This window comes from Cibotium barometz, chromosome 1, assembly GCF_041138505.1.
Source record: "Cibotium barometz isolate CiBa-2024 chromosome 1, ASM4113850v1, whole genome shotgun sequence".
NCBI lineage: Eukaryota > Viridiplantae > Streptophyta > Polypodiopsida > Cyatheales > Cibotiaceae > Cibotium > Cibotium barometz.
Genome location: NC_141046.1, coordinates 65,786,895 through 65,803,996, shown reverse-complemented (window position 1 = coordinate 65,803,996; position 17,102 = coordinate 65,786,895). Strand labels below are relative to the sequence as shown.

Here is a 17,102-nt window from a genome sequence, read left to right as displayed (position 1 = left end):
GGATAAATAATCTGGCCGGGCCACAGGATAGCATGCCAATCACAATGCTTGAGAGGTAAGAGTTTTGATTTCTGGAAATTAATTTTTAAACCAGCTGCCAACCCAAAATCTGAAAGAGTATCCATCAATAGACGAAGCTCCAAAGGACTGTTCTTTGGCATGAAGAATGAATCATCTGCATAAGCCTGTGCAATGAAAGGCTGTGAACCAGAAATCTGAAGCCCCTCTAACTGTCTAGTATCAACGAGATGATCCATGTAAAGAAGCAAAGGATGCGAAGCAATAGCATAGAACAGAGCACTGAGAGGGCATCCCTGTCGAACTGATCGTTCTAGAGTCCAAGACTCAGACAAATGTTTCCCTATAAAGCATTGAGCAGTGGAATCTGAGTAAAGCCAATATATGACATTAACTAGCTTTGGCCCAAAACCAAGTTTAGACATGATTTGAGAAACATAATCCCACTGCACCGTATCAAATGCCTTTGCCAAGCTGACCAATAGCTACTCGGGAGCCGTGTGGTAAAAAGCCCCCCATGTATCTAGGCCTCTCTATAAATCCATCATCAGTGATACTCATGAAGTGATCTCTGTAGTATAGCATCTTCGGTGGAAGAGGCTGTGGAGGCGATATCCATGTCTCTCGTGTATAGAGCTGCCATAGGTCCTGTCTCAATACTCTGTTCCTCTCACTATGAGAGAGATGGATATGTGGTGCATCCCTGTCATACTGGAATGGTGGTAGATGATCCATGTCTAAGCCATGCTGTGAGAACCAATGTGTGACCTGTGCATACCATGATCCTCTGTCTCCTGCCTCAGCCAGCTGTCTAGATGCCTCAAAAGCTCTGTATGACAATCTATCTTGTGGCATCTCTCTGAATCTGTCTAGCAGGCATATAGTCTGGAATATGGCCTCTACCATCATAGGAGGTGCAGCAAACTCTGCTCGGATAATGTCATGAGGTACTGACGGTTTGCTGCGTATCATGCGTGCCATCATGAGGGCCTGTGGTCTCTCTATCTGTGTCCACCAATGGGTAAAGGCCTGTCGCCCATACCGCTGCTCCATACATCAGTGCCGGTGTGACTAATGTGTCAAATAGCCACCCCTTCGTCCGGGGCTCCTGAAAATGCGCCTGGTGGCAGGTCGCGGACATACCTCCCGGGCATCTGACTCGCCCAAAAACGTGCTCATATAATGCATAGATTCCCCATGTCATATCTGCTGGTATGCCAAGAGACTGCAGGCGTTGAAAGAGCCTCTCTCGTGGTACTGTGTCAAATGCCTTGCGGAAATCCACAAAGTAGCAATAGAGCTTTCTCTTCCTCACTCTGGCCTGATCAATCATACATCTCAAAGTGAATACATGGTCAGTGGTAGAGAAAGCTCTCATGAAGCCTGCCTGCCCTGATGAGCGTAAACCTGCTCGCTCAGCATATAAGCTAAGCTCTTGCTCCAACACTGCGCCATAGAGTTTGGCGAACACGTGGCCAACCATAACCGTCCTGTAGTTGCTCGGATCGAGCATATCCCCTGTTTTGTGGATCAGCACAATGGTGTGCATCGTCCACTCCGCAAGCAAACCCTCTGCTAGTGCCCTGTTAAACAGGTGTGCAATAAAAGGAGCCAAAGAATCTACTGCATATATGAGATGCTCACGCGGTAGGGCCATATGGTCGGCGGCCCATCCATGCTGTAGGCGGCGGATAGCTTCCTTTACCATCGAGTGGGTAAAGAAGCTAGCTGTGGTAGGTCGAGGCTCCTGTGGCTGAGGAATAGGTGGCTGCTGTGGGGCGTGGTATAGGCCCTCTGCATATGTGTGCCATGTCTCTGGGTCAGGAATGGGTGTCGGTGTCCGGGGCTCTCTGAAGTGCCACCATGAGATAGGACTATCTCTACTCATGAAGAAACGGAAGATCTCTAGCTCCTGTATCTCTGCAAAGGCCCGCCTTTTGCGGCGATTAAGTCTCCTCATCTCTCTCCTCGACTCCTGCTCTGTGATGGCTCCCAAGGCTCTCTGTATGCGGAGCCGTGAGTATAGGGCTCTGCACTCGTCATCATACCATCTGTTCTGGGGCATAGTCCCAAATCTTGCAGGCTCTCCTGAGTGGACACGATGTGGGAAGCTCTGTAATGCAGCCGTGTGTAGGAGGATGCCAGCTGGGCTGTAATGGTATCCATAGGTGCTAGGGGATCCATGAGTAGGAGCCCATCCTCTACTTTGCTAGTGTATATGTCTGCCATGTCATGTGTGAAGTAGATGGTAGTGTGTGGCGTCGGTATGTGGGGGGCTGGTGATACTGGTGATCCGGCTAGTGAAAATGCCAAGTATGTATGATCTGCCCCAATAGGACGAGGTGGGATGGAGAATGAGGTGACAAGCTGTGATGCCTCCAAAGACCCCATAATGTAGTCTACCACCGTGCCTCCGGTCCGTGTATGACCCCCATGTGGGAAGCATGTCAGCCCTCCTGATCCCGGCCACTGTAGCATCCCGTTATAAATAACGAGACGATGCCTGGCTCCCAACTCTAGTAAGTGGTCCCCATAATGTCCTCTGTCTGGTCCAGTGTCCTCTGATGCCCGACTAGCCCCTATCTCCTCTGGATCCATAGGGTGGAGGATCTCCATGTCATCATAGTCATACACCTCACACTGTCTGCTCTGTGTGTGGGCATTGAAGTCACCCGTAAGAAATATTTTCCCTAGTGTAGAATAATGCATAATCTCCTCTGACAGACAAGTGTATGGTGAGGCTCCTGTCTCCTCCTCCTGTGGCATGTCCTCTGTAATGACATAGGAGGATCCTGATGGAGGAAAGTAACATAGGGCTATGTATATAACCCTATTCTGTGAGAGCTGTAAGCTGATCCACATGTATCTGGCCTCTGGATCCTGTGCTACCACTCTCAGTCTCCCCTGTAGCTCCCGTCTGAATAGAACTGCTACTCCCCCCGACCCTCTCGAGGTACCCTGGCGTGTGGTCCTCCTGTTTGCTGACTCCCACTGGAATCCCTCTACTTGAGGTAGCCCTCTGTCTGGGCTCTGATGTGTCTCTGTCAGAAGTATGATGTCTCTCCTCACCATAACATGCTCCAGTCGTCCAGGCTGCACCCGTAGTGAACCATTACAGTTCCATACTGCCATGTGTATCTCTGTCAGTGGCCTGGTCTGTGTCCCATAGGCCCCAAACCGCTAATCCATGGGCCGGCCATCAATGATGACCCGACCATCTCGATAGAAGGCCTTCTTGCCTTCTCTCCTCGCGTGTAAGACTCGTGGCATGCAAGCTCTCCTATGCTCTAGCTGCATCCTCGTGAGATCATCATCCAAGAAAATAGGAGCTCCCTCTAAGTCTCGTAGTATGACCCTCTTCCTCATGAAGGTGACCCTCTCCGTCTCTCTTGCAAACCGTAGGATGAGGGCTCGCTTGCGTGTTGAGTCTTTCCCGGCTCTCCATGCTTTGGTGAAGGGGAGAGGGTCCTCTTCCTTGTAGCATAGCTTCATGCATAGAAGCTGTCCATCTTTCTCGGGAGTGGAGTTGGTTGTCTCGGCTATACCTGTGACTCGAATGTTGAGGTGGTGGGCATGCCTCATCTTCTCCTCCTCAATGGTGGTGTGAATGATTTGATGTTCTTCCCTTTGAGTCTCCTCCCTCACTTCTTTACGGATGTTCTTCTTCACCACCTCAACCCATCCTGACTGCTTGGCTTCGAGTTTTCCCTCCATGTCCTTTGTGATCTCCTCGGAGATCTCTTCTTTGATGGCCGTGAGAGTGTTGTCATTGATCTCCCCTTCTTCCTTCTCGGTGTTCTTGACGGCTACCAGTTCCACTTTCAATGCACTCACCTCCTCCTTGAGTGCTATCTTCTCTTGTTCAAGGTCCGTGACCCGTGCTTCGAGGGCCATGATGTGCCGGTGTAGTTTGTTCTCCACCTCATTGAGGTTGGAATCGGATGTCTTCTTGTTCTCCTTGATTAGTGCCTTCATTGCCGTCTCGAGGGCCTCGAGTTTCTCTTGGAGACTCGGGGCCATTCCTCGAGATTACTCTGCAGCCCTTCCCACAGGCAGGGAGGAGAGAGAGAGAGAGAGTCATGTTGCGGCCTTGGGGGCCTGAGGAAGGGTGGGTGCGAACGGCAAGTAGCGAACAGTGCGAGCGGAGGGGCTAGCGGGCGGCAGGCGGGCGGCGAGAGAGAGAGAGAGAGAGAGAGAGAGAGAGAGAGAGAGAGAGAGAGGAAAGAAAGATATATTAAGTGACTACTAAAGACCGGATGGGCCTATGAGACCAAAGTGATACAATAATGTCCATGGCATGAGAGAGGTATCTGCTCAAGTAAGCTCAAGGCTGCATATCCTCGTAACTCTAGGCATGTGCTGCAGGAACCATGGTGAAGGGTGGGTCACTAAAGGTGACACCAAGGTAGACATAGGATGAAACGATCTCCACAGAATTTGCTCTATATGTGAAACTCAATCTGGATGTGAAGGGACAGGATGTATTGAAGACCATTACCTTGGTTTTACCAAGGTTAACTATGAGGTCCCACTGAGTGGAAAAATCTATAAGGCATCTAAATGTCTCTGAAGCCCCTTGGCTGGATCTGAAAGAAGGACGATGTCATCTGCATAGAATAATAGGGGGATTCCTATGCCTGCCAGTGTGGAACCAGCCTTGCGTAATCTGGCGAAGCTCGAGATCTCATCAATGTAGAGGCCAAAAAGGGTGGGTGATAGAGTGCATCTCTGTTTTTTTTTTTTTTTTTTTCCCCCCGGAAAAACGATCCTTCTATTAGTTAATGAGAAAACGCCATAAGGCTACAAAGCTCACCTCGCAAGGAGGGATAAAAACACAGTGAACACCTGAGCTCCACCCCCGTGGGGGCTGGCCGCTCTCTGGGAGGGGCTACCTAGTAGTACATGTGGGAGGTGAGAAAAGCCAAACTGGAGGCCTATAGTGCCAAGTGACATCCTCGCCCCTCGCGGTGAGGAAAGGGCCAGGCTGCCAAGTGCGGAGGAAAGCCTTGCGGCGCCCTCTCATGCGATCCGAGTTGCCCTGGAGTTTCCCCCAGTGTCCTCTCAAGGTGTGAATGATGTCCACCCAGAGGGCCTGTATGACCTCCGCCGGTGGAGTCGCCTGGCAGTCAATGGCCTCCCTGCATCGGGCTCTCCATATGTGCCAAGCCGTCATGCTGCTGATCATCTCCCATCTGTGCCCGACCCCCTCCTGAGGGGCTGCCGAAGAGAAGTCTGGCGTCGGAACCACCGCCATCGCCCTGTCAGAGACCTGGATGGTCGCACTGCCAGGGACGTCCTCATATCCAAGGGCCGGGCCGCTGTCCGTGGCCCAAGCCACCGCACCCCACGTCACCAGCATCTCACCTGGTGAGCCTGCAAAAACCATCCTGAGAGCGCGCTGCCAGACCTGCTGTGCCTGTGGGCAATCCCATAAGCAGTGCCGCTGCGACTCCTGTGCATGGCCGCACCGAGGGCAGGACGTTGGGTGTCTGCCAAAAGCTAGCCAAGCCCCCACAGCCAGTCCTCTATGCGCTGTGAGCCAGAGAAAAAGCGTCACCTTCCGGGGCCGGAAGCTGGCCCAAAGGCGTTGCCAGAAGTCCCTAAGAAAGGCAGGGGAGAGCCCTTGTCGCCGCCAATGCTCGGCCGCCGCCGGGGTGCTCGCTATCCTGTGCCTCTGAATCCGCCGCCCCAGCCTCGCTGTGTACTGAAAAAAGGGGATGCCTGGGCTGGTAGGGGCCGAGTAGGGATCTCGCCAAAACCACTCACCTGGATCCCACTGAAGGCGAATAAGAGGCTTGCTGTCCCAAGCCCATAATCTCCAAGAACAGTCCTCCCCTATCGAGGCCGGTGAGGGGTCTACATGCCACTGTCTCTGATGAAAGCCGACCACCCGCACCCTCTGAAGAATACAACCCTGGAGCCCATCCAAATCTAGTCGTGTCCTCTGAAGCTGGCCACCCTCTCCCACCTTGAAAGTGAGTGGGGCGACTCTCTCCGCTGTGCCGCAGACCGCTAGAAGGATCTCATGCCGAGTAAAGACACCCATCCACTGTGGAGGTGGAGGGTCCTGTACTGGGGTCCGCCACTCCCGGGGGATGGCCGCCTCAATGTCCTGTCTCATCAACTCTCTGCCCCTCATCCCACTGAGTCTCCTCTCCTGAGCCTCTAGAGGCAGCTGCTGAAAACATATCCAGTCGTCTAGGGACTGGGCTGGGCCGGAGCTCAACGGGCCCCACGACACGTGAGACCGCGATCCAACCATATGGCCACTGGGAAGTCGAATCAAGGGGTTCCAGATCAATGGCTGCCTCAGGCGCTCCTCATCGGTGCCCGGGGGAGTCTGGAAGAGTGACGGCCTCAAATGCGCCTAGGCCCTCAGAAGGCTAGCTGCAAAACGCTCCTCGAAGCCAAGGCCCACTCCTCTGGATCGCTGCTCTGTAAAGATCCACCTGATGCTGGGGGTCCAGGGGCCGCTAAGAGGAGGAGTGCGGTTGAGCATCCTGGAAACAAGAAACTCCTTCCACGGCTCAGCGCTTGGCAGAAGGCCACGAACTACCAACTTGCCAAGCAAAGCTCGGCTTTGGCAAATAGGATCAACAATGCCCAGGCCGCCTCTCTCCCTCGGCTGAGTGATCACAGCCCATGCCACCTTGGCCCTGGCGGGCCGCCCGTCGCCACCGGACCAAAGAAAGTTCCTGATGAGCCTCTGCACCTGGCCAATGCACGCATGAGAGAAGGCCCAGCAAGAAGTGATGTACCACATGGTAGCAAGTAGAACCTGGTTGGCCACAACTACTCGGCCAGCTAGAGATAAACGAGCGGTACTCCAATACAGAAGCTTCTTCCGAATGCTCAGAAGAAGGGGGGGCTATCTGCTGCTCCGGAGATATGTCAATGCCCACATAGCATCCCAAATAACGCACTGTAGTGCCGGGGGGCAGCCACTGAAAACCATCAACTGGCCTCCAAGTCGGGGGGGGGCATAGAACTGACCCACAACCCACACGACTTGTGCCAGTTGATCAAAGCGCCCGAAGCTCTGCAAAACCTGTCCATGGCTGAGGCGAAGCGGCGGAGGTTCTCCTCACCTCCCTGAAGATAGACAGCAGTGTCATCCGCAAACTCCGAGTCTAGGAGCTCCTCCGAAGTGCGGATGGGAAGCTGGAGGCCCCGCAAACCTGTATCCTGTGCCGTCAAAAAAGTGCTCATGGCCTCCGCCACAAAAAGAAAAAGAAAGGGCGCCAAGGGGCACCCCTGCCGCACCGAGCGCGAGAGCTGGAACCTCTCTCCGCGCACGCCCTGTATCAGCACCTGGCTATGAGCCGATGTGTAGAGTGCAGAGACCCCACGGATCCACTGAGGGGGGAAGCCCATCCTCTCCATAGTGCCTTCCAAGAAGGCCCAGTCCACCCGATCATATGCCTTCTCGAAGTCGAGAAGGAGCACTGCCAGATCCTCCTGCCGAAATCTAGCCAAAGCCGTAGCCTCCCAGAAAGAGAAGATGTTATCCAGAATGCTCCTATCCTGGATGAAGCCTGTCTGCATGGAGTGGATGATGTCCGGAAGGTGAGGCTGAAGCCGCCTGCTGATCGCCTTAGCTAGGACCTTGTAGGCCGTGCCTAGCAAGGTGATCGGTCTCCACTGTCTAATCTCCAGTCTGTCTCCTCCCTCTTTGGGGATCAAGTGAATCAACCCCTCTGCCATGCTGTCCGGCATGACTCCCGACTACATTATCTCCTAGAATGCCAATCTGAAGCCCCTATGTAAGAGGCCCCAGTACCTCTGGAAGAAAGCCACTGAGAGACCGTCCTCTCCTGGGCATTTGCCCCGAGGTAATGCCTGAAGAGCCTCCTCCAGTTCCGTATCCGAGAAGGGGGAGAGAAGGGAGTGCTGCAAATGGGCCGGCACAACCGGTCTCGTGAAGCTCCAGACTGCCTCCCGAGCCTCTCTCACCCTGTCATCTGCTGGCTCAGCAGAGAGAAGATCCCTGTAAAAATCTGTGGCTATCGCCCGAACCCTGGGGGGATCCACCACAACCTGGCCATCAGCCTGCCGAAGACGCCTGAGACCCTCTCGTCTGAAGCGAGGCCCTGTCGCCTCAAAGAAATCTCGAGTCACTCTGTCTCCAGCCTGTGTCCAAAAAGAAGCCCGAGCATGGAATCGGAAACTCCACCCTCCTCTCCTCGATGGATCTGATCTCAGTGCGAGCTGACTCCATCTGCTCTGAGATCCAAGGGCTCATAGGATCCCTCTCCTGGAGTCTCTGGAGGGACGCTAGACTCCTCCGTAGGCTCCTCTCCTGCTCTCTGAAGGCCTCCAGACAGTCCAGGGCAGCCTGTCTGAGCATCCGACTGATCTCCTGCAAGCCACTGGCAAGATCGCTGGCTGCCGATCCTCTCCTGAACTGCAGCTCCTGCCAGACCTGCTCAACTCTGATCGCAATCTCGGGCTCCTCTATGAGACAATCTGGAATCCGGACGCTCTGGCCCCGCTCTCCTCTCGTAGGGTCCTCGATCTGGAGAAGCACTGGAAAGTGGTCTGAAAACGAGGAGCCTGCAAGTATGCCCACAGTGCCACCTCTATCACAAGCCCACTCATCAATGTAAAACCTGTCGATGCGGGAAAGGTTAACTCCTGTGGCCCGTCTATCCGAGCGCGAGAAAGATAGACTCCCCTGCAACCTGCCAAACTCCGGGAGAGTCCACGGATCCTGGCCTCTCACCTGCAGCACTAGTTCCTCCCAGGCAACGAGCTCCGGCCCATGAATGGTCTCCTGGCTGCCCCCCATCCTGTCCTCTGCATCCTCCAGCATGTTGCAATCCCCTCCTAGGCACCAGTGGTCTGCCAAGGGGAGGGACTGCCTAATGGTGCTCCAGAACTCGGCTCTCCCGGTCGCCCCATTAGGGGCGTAGAAGTTGAGGAAGCCAATGCGGTCTTCCCCAACCCGAAGGATGATCCACTGCGCTCGACCCTGGACCAGAGTGCCAGAGTCCACAACCTCGGATAGAAGCTGCTCGCTGACTGAGATGCATACTCCACCCTGGTTCCCCTGGGAGCCATATGCCGATGACCAAAAAGTGTGACTCCTGCCTGGCAAGATCTTCCCGCAGGTGCGGGTACGCCCGGCAGAAAGGTGGTGCTCCTGGATGAAAAGGATATCTATGGGTCCTCCAACGAGAGCCCTCTGGATCTCCTGGCGAAGTCTGCCCCGACCAATGTAGCAGCGATGTCCACCGAGACCCTGGATGTTCCATGAGAGGATCCTCATGGATGAGCTATGGCAAGTGAAGCAGCCGCCACTGGCTCACCCCTCTCAGCCGGCCCGGATGATCTGCCCTCCACTCTGTGAGTCTTGGGCGCCGGCTTGGAGGGAGAATAGTCACTGTCTGTCCGGGTGCGGAGTCTCTCCAAAAAGAGGGTGACCTGTCTCTGTGTCCAACCCCACTCCGCCTTCGCCCTGTCCAGGGCATAGGCGTGAGACCAATCCTCTGCATATATGTATCTAAAGGTAGGCTGCATCCTCGGGGCGGCATGGAGGAGAATCAGTAGCACCGCCTCAACTGAGGTGTGGACCGGATCCGCCCGCCAATCTCCTATACCAAACAAGCTCATGCGGGCTGAGTGTAATTGGGTCTGCAATAGGTCCGTGAGCCCCAAGTCACTGAAGTGGTGAGAAAACTCCAGTATCTGATCACGCAAAACTTCCTCTACAGAGTTGCAATCCCATGCTGTGTCTGGGGCAACACTGAGAGGAAAGGAGAAGGCCACCATGCTGCTCACCACTGAAGGAGATCGAGAGGGATGGCACACCACGCAAACTCGCAAGGGCGCGACCAGTGTCTCGAACGGGCCAGCATCCAGCTGGAGGCACCTGAAAAAACCGTAATCCACTGGTAGCCCCATCACTCGCGGGGGCCCCCCAGGGGAGGCTGGAGAGAACTCTGTGGCGGGCGAAGCTAGGATCGCCATCTCCACCGGCCCGGAGTGGCGGTGGAACAGCCGCTGGACTGAACTCTGGCCTACCTAGCTGCGCTGCCCCGGGGCAGTGGGTGGTCTGGCGAAGTATCCTGGAGAGGCCGAGGGAGGGATGGGGGCTCGTGGCGAGGAGGGGGGAGAGCGAGGAGAGGATGGAGAGGCATCTGCCAGAGGATAGGTGTCAGGGGGGGCCGCCGGGGGAGGCGGGAGGGGGGGGGCTGGGGGGGGAGAGGGGGGGGGCTGGGGGGGGAGAGGGGGGGGTGGAAGGAGTGCTCTCCGGGTGAGGGGAAGGGGAGCCGGGGGTCGCAGAGTGCGGCCCGGGATCCTCAGGAATCTGCTCCAAGGAGGGGGCGGGGCCCCCCGCGGGGGGAGGCGAGAGCGGGGTCTCCACGTGGGAGGCTCCACCAGCGGCCTCAACGGGCACTGAGTCTGAATCCTCGTCCATCGGGGTGGGACCTGCTGGCCGCCTATCCCTGACTGGAGCATAAGTGCGGGTAGGTGCCTGTACGCGAGCCGGAGTCACCTGTCCGCCAGCCTGTGCTGCCTGCTGGCGTCTGCGACGGTCCCTGCGGGCCGGGCGTTTCCGCCGGCGAACCTCCTGCCATCCGCCAGCCTCCTGGGTCTGCGCGGCATCCTCCGCCGGGGCCTGCTCGTCAGATGATGGCGCCTGCTGTGGCGAGCTAGGGATGTCCGGTCTCTGAGGTGGATGGCCACCCCTCGGGTCTCCTGCAGGGGGTCCAGAGGCGGCATAGCGTGAAGGATGAACCCCCTTGCGGGGACAGGCGCGTGCGAGATGGCCCATCTCCCGACATGTGTAACACTGGCCGGGGAGGCCCGAATACTCCACGCGCTGTATCAGATGTCCTCCAGAAAGACACGGGAGGAGGATCGTCTTCGGGAGGGGCTCCGGTGACGGAACCACAACACGAATGGCCGGGAGTCCTGCTGCCCGAGCAATCACTGAAGCCGCTGTCTGAGGCGTCTCCACCACCTGCCCGAACGCCTTGCCAATGGATGACAAGAGGGGCAAGTACTCCCTACGGAGTCCAGGAAAGCAGATAGTGACGGGGAAACCTGTCGCGCCTGCTAGCGGGTCAGAAGCGGGGTCGAAACCATGAGTCCATCGCGCCAGGAACACCCGGGATGAGCGGAGGGCAATGGGGCTCCGAGCCAGCACCATCTGAGCTACCTGGGGGGACTCGAAATCCACCTGGTAGTAGCCACGTCCCAAAAAATCTACGCTGACGATCTTGGCGGGCACGCCAACAAGGCTGCCTTGCAGAAGGTCGCGAAGCTCTCTCCGCATCGGACGGCTACCCACTATCTTGCAGACCAAGGAGGAGGCCTCAAGAGCGGATATTGTGGAAACAAACAACTGAAGATCTTCAGCTGTGAACTCCAGACGGAGACCGGAATCGGCAGGGGTAGTCGGAGCGGCTTCCATGGAGTCCTCCAGAGGGAAAAGGCCAGAAACCGGGGTCACCAACGGGAGGGACACAGCCCTGCGAGGAAAAGGAGAGGCGGAGGGCTACAGGATAGCGGGGGCGGGGCGGGGGGGGGAGGGGGGAGCTGAGGCGGGGGGGAGCTAGCGGTGGGGGGAGGGGCGAGACGGAAGGGGAGGAGAGGGAGAAGGCGGAGGGGAAGAGTCGCGCAGCGGAGGAGAAGGAGGTGGCGGGGGAGAGAAGAGAGGCGGAGGAGGAGGCGGCGAGGGGGGTAGAGAGGCGGGGGAAGAGATGTCGGGGGAAGGAAGCAAGCGGGGGGGGGGATGGCGGGGGAGGCAGCGTGGAAGGAGGCGGAGGAGGAGAAGGCGGGGGGGAAAGAAGGCGGGGGAGGAAACGAGGAAGGAGGCGGGGGAGCGATGGCGGGGGAGGATGCGAGGCAGAAGGCGGGGGAGAGATGGCGAGGAAGGGCGCAATGAAGGAGGCGGGGGAGAGGACGGAGGAGAAAGCGGGGGACTGGCGGGGGGGAGAGGGGGCGCGACGGCGAGAAGCGGGGGGGGGGGGGGGGGGGGGGGGGGGGGGGGGGGGGGAGAGGCGGAGCTCGCAGGCGAAGTCGTCAGTACCACCCTTAAAGCTGAAAATTGATATGTCGTAAAACAAGTAACAAAGGGTGCTCCTAGCCAACACTGATGAGTGCATCTCTGTTTCACCCCAATAGTGCTGGAAATCTCGTGTGACATACCTCGTGGGGATCTCACTCGTCCGGTTACGGACTCATAGAGGGCGATGATGCTCCAAACCATGTAAGATGGGACTCCTTTCTCATGTAGACGGTGTAGTAGGCGGGCTCGGTGTATAGTTTCAACAGCTTAAATCCTCTGATGTCGTGCTCTGCCCTCCTCCATGATGGCACAGAGGGTGAAGATGTGGTCAAGGGTAGAGTAGCTCCTTTGAAAGCCTGCTTGTCCTGAGGCTCTGCATCCTTCTCTCTCTGTGAGAGAGAGAGAGAGAGAGAGAGAGAGAGAGAGAGAGAGAGAGAGAGAGAGATGAAATGAAATGAAATGACATATTAACGTCTCTAAGAGGCCATAATGGCCTATGAGACCAAAACTAAGAGTACATCTGAAGTTGGTGTCTCATTAAAGAGAACAACTAAATGAGACTAAAAAGTACAATAAACTGATTGTCTTACAGTTATAAGAACAGAATTGTAAGACTCCGAGATGATACTGAGTAGAAAATACTGGAAAATGTATATCAGGTAGATCCATGTATGCTGATCAGTTGAAGTGTTGCCCTCTCCTTAGATCAAATATTTCCGCCATAGGGTCGTCTAGAATGGAGAGGTCGTAGAAGCGAGGTAGGCGCCTCTGATGCTGAGCAATAATGGCTCTGATCTGGTGATCGTGAGGATATCGTGGTTGGGATTTTGGTGGGCATGGCCGACGAGCACGACATAAGATGACTGCTCTATCAGTGGTGACTCCTTGGGAGCGTGGTCGGTGCCCTGATGGCCCAATGGAGGAGGTATCAGGAGTGGAGAGAAAATTCGATCTTTGCACAATAAAAGTGCGAGGAAACTTGAGAGCTTGAGAGCTTGAAAACGTGTGGGCTGGGTTGCTGGTGCTGATACCGAAGAAATCAATCAGGGTCCCCTCTCTAGGTACATCATGGCTTAGTCTCCTGTCTGCCAAGAGGGTCTCTTTGTGTCTCCTGAGCTCAAGTAGGAACAATCCCAGGCATCTCTGATCCTCAAACTCCATGACCCTGCGTAACGGCCCAAAACCCTCTTGGATGAGGCAGTGATATCTCCCTCGGATCTCGTAATAGACTGTACATCGGCATATGTAGTGCTCCTCTGTCTTTGCCCCCTGGTAGCATAGTTGACAAATGCGGTCATCCAAGATCTGATGCACATCTCGCCCTGTCTCAATCCGTAGCTGGTGTGATGAGGTCTGGATCTGATAGGTGTACATCCATGTGTGCCGAGCGGGTGATAAAATCATTTGGTGAGAGGTGTAGAAAATGGGTCTTGTAATGAGCCATTTCTGTGCCTAAGGGCTCAAGGGGATTAGTCCATGTCTTCTTTGTGTCCACTCTGATGATATTTATCCTGATCACGCGGTTTTGCTCTGAGCGGGTGAGATCCAAAAATGGACAATCCAGACTGTACTGAAAGGGTGGTAGTGCCTCTATCCGCAAACCATGTAGGTCAAACCATGATCTCATCTGAGCGTACCAGTAATGAGTATCTCCATCCTCTGCAACTGTATGGAGGCTGTGTCTCCTGAAACATCTTCCATGCCCTCTTGCTGTCCTTCCCTAGGAAGAGTTGGTAGATCTGCTCCTCTAGCTTAGCTAGGTAGGCTCGTTTCTTCCTCCGCACAAGGCACCGAAAGATCATCCTGGCTTGTCTATGAATGTGAGTCCCAATGGCAATCTCACGCTGTAGCTGTGCTCGTGTCTCACGACACTTATCATCATACCAACTGTTCTGTGGGGCAATGCTGAGAGGGGGGGGGGGTTGAAGGGATCATAGTGCAGGGAAACATATGAGGCGAATGCATGTAATACACCTGCCAATCCTCTCGTGATCTCGTCAAGAGGGCTATGCGGGTCTAAAGCAAACAAGCCATCAGATACTGCATCTTGGTAAACCCCAATTGTCTCACGTGTAAACTGATATCTCGGGTACCTCGGTAGATGAGTGGCTGGCCCATCTCTCGGGGATCTACCTACTAGTGTGAAACTCAGGTATGCATGATCGGCTGCTATGCCGATGGGCCGACTAGAAATCGTGAAACCCCACACATCAGGTATCAATGAAGGAGATCTGATCAAGTAGTCCACTGTGCTCGCTCCCCCTTTAGAGTTCCAGTGTGTGAGAGCATCTGATCCTTGCCATCTCGATAGGCCATTGTATATGACCAACCCATGTGCACTCCCGAGTGTGAGAAAATGCCTGCCATAATCTGTTATCTCCCCCTCATCCTGTGCTGATCTCTGCAACCCTACATCCTCTGTCGTGATCTCCCGGTTCATAGCCTCTTGAGTATCATACAACTTTGTCTGCCCTGTGCCTGTACATGCATTAAAGTCTCCCATGCTGGGAAACCTCATGATATCATCATATAGTGGCATATAGGGCGACTCTCCTGATGGTGCAAACCTAGAGTGGGCTGGGGACCGCCACAAATAGCTCGCAGAGCCCCTCTCTGCATATTCGGACCCACATGTACCTCACATCTGCATCTGTATGTACCACATGTATTTTGTCACGAAGCTCCTCCTTGAAAAGTATTGCCACCCCTCCAGATCCTCTGGTACCTCCCACTGTGCGTGGTTGAGGGCAGAATAGTGATTCCCATCTATAACCCCGCACGTCAGGAAGCCTCTTGTTTGTGCACTGATGGGTCTTCGTATACATAGCAATATCACTGTGTCTGAAAGTATCCTGCATCTGTTCTAAGGGCTCCATTGCAATTCCACACCGTGAATCGCAAGGTCTCATAGGCCGCGCACCGTCAAGCGGGCCTCCTCTCCGTAATGATGTCTCGGCCATCTCTGTATACCGCCCATTTCCCCTCTTTCCTTGCCTCAAGCACACGCGGCATGTGTTGCTTCTGGTGTGCTATCTGTGCCGGTGTAAGGTCCTCATCCAAATAAATCTTTTCCCCGTTAAGGGCCATCCTTTTTGACAGGAAGGCCTTCTTCTTTTGCAAGTCACCAAACCTGATGATCAATATCTTCGCCTGGTTTCATCTCTGCCTACTCGCCGCCATGCTCTAGTAATGGGTAGATCAGTGGCTCCAATTTTTGTTGCAAGAGCTTTTGCATCCTCTTGGGGATTTCCCTTATCTTCCCACCCAACTACGCGTACATGTAAGGCACGTGCCCATCTCTTGGCTTCCTCTTCCAATGTAGCATTCATCACCTCTACTTTATTGACTGGTGTATCCTTCTGCTTTTTTACTACTTCAATCCATGGGTTGACTTCCTCAATTTGTTTCTTTGTGGCATTGGCAATTTCAGCCCATGAATGCATTTCCTTCTCACATGCATCTCTTTTTTCATTTCCGTTTGCATCATGGCTTGGGCTAATTCCATCTAAACCCGTACTTGGGCTTGCGTTTCTCCATTCAATTGGGCATATATCTCTTCCTTCAGCGTTTCGTATGTCACTTTCCTTTGGGCATTCATCCGCTCGGTCCATTCCTTTTCAAGCTCCTGTCGCATGGTGTTCATCTATGTCCTTATGTGCAGCTGTATCTCCTCATAAAGGGCCTCATCTTGTCAGCCATCTTCGCAAGCCTTCGTGAGCTAGGGGACATGATCCCTTCTCTCAGTCTTCTGCGGTACGCATTTGGTGCCTTCGTGGGGGTGTGAAAGGCTGTCTCACCATCCTGTTCTCCCTCCTGGGATTGAGACATGTTTTACCCTAGTTGCTGCCTTGGGAGCCTGAGCAGGTGTCAGTGGGAAAAGGGAGGCAAAGCCCTATGCACAGAACAGAATAGGGGGGGCTGCCTGCACGGGAGAGGCGAGCAGGTGGGCAGTGTAGCCAGAGGCGCACAGCGCAGGCAGAGAGGTGTGCACAGAACAGAATAGGGGGGATTGCCTGCACGGGAGGCAAAGCCCTATGCATAGAGCAGCCAGAGGCACACAACGCAGGTGGGCAGAGCAGCCAGAGGCGCACAGCGCAGGTGGGCAGTAGACAGAGGCGTGCAGGCTACATGCTGAAGCGCAGGTGGACAGCGTAGACAGAGCAGCCAGAGGCGCACAAAGCAGGTAGAGAGGCGCGCACACAACAGAATAGGGGGGACTGCCTGCGCACATGCCAGAGCGGAGAGGTGCGCAGCTGGGCGCACACAGAGCAGAGCAGAGAGGCGGACAGAGGCAGGCTACATCATGGGGGGGCGAGAAAGAAAGAAAGATTGTATTAACGTCTCTCTCACGCCAAAGAGAACTGGCCTATGAGACAAAACCATGTACAATGTATGTGGTATCTTTGAGTATCAGATTGTGCTCAATGCACAATACAACAACTGGAAGAAAACTGCTACTGTGAGGTCGGGATGTATGTACATATATCAGGATGGAGCACTACTGGGGTAAATGTGCAACTATATGCCAGGGTGATACAACGATGCTCAGTATAGGCATGCTCCTAGTCAGCTCCATCTTGTAGTGAGGGGGGGGGTGTAATATGTCATACATGTCAACGCCAGTTGTAATGATATGCAAGATGGCCGCCAGATCAATGGGTCCCGGCTGTCCTCTCTCCTGTAGTCGCCACTGGTGTCGTGCCTGAATGTCCTTGATCATATGTCGATGTCTGTGGGAAGGTCGGTAACCCGGTGCTTGTGGATGCCGCAATGCTCGAATCTCCTCAAAGTGACTCCTCGGCCCATCATTGTGGGATCTGACATGGCTGTCCTCTGGAAGAAATCGGTCAGCTGAGTCTGTCGGATCTGGGCTCTCCTCTCTCCTGACTGGAGTAACTGCTCTTTGTGTCTGTATATCTCTAGTAAGAAGCGCCCAAGTACTCGTTGGTCTGATATCTGCAGGATGGACTGAAAAGATGTGTCTGCTCCTCTGAAGAGAGTAGGGTCGGTGGCTCTGATCCCATCATAATATGGACATCTGCATACAAAGTGTGACTCGCTCTCCACA

At 54.7% G+C, this 17,102-nt stretch overlaps 1 protein-coding gene across 1 annotated transcript in view; it reads left to right on the top strand.

Moving 5' to 3' along the window:
* The window catches only part of LOC147642334 (uncharacterized), a 48,772-nt gene that overhangs the window by 30,756 nt on the left and 914 nt on the right, over positions 1-17,102 (top strand). The gene's annotated exons all lie outside the window — the stretch shown is intronic.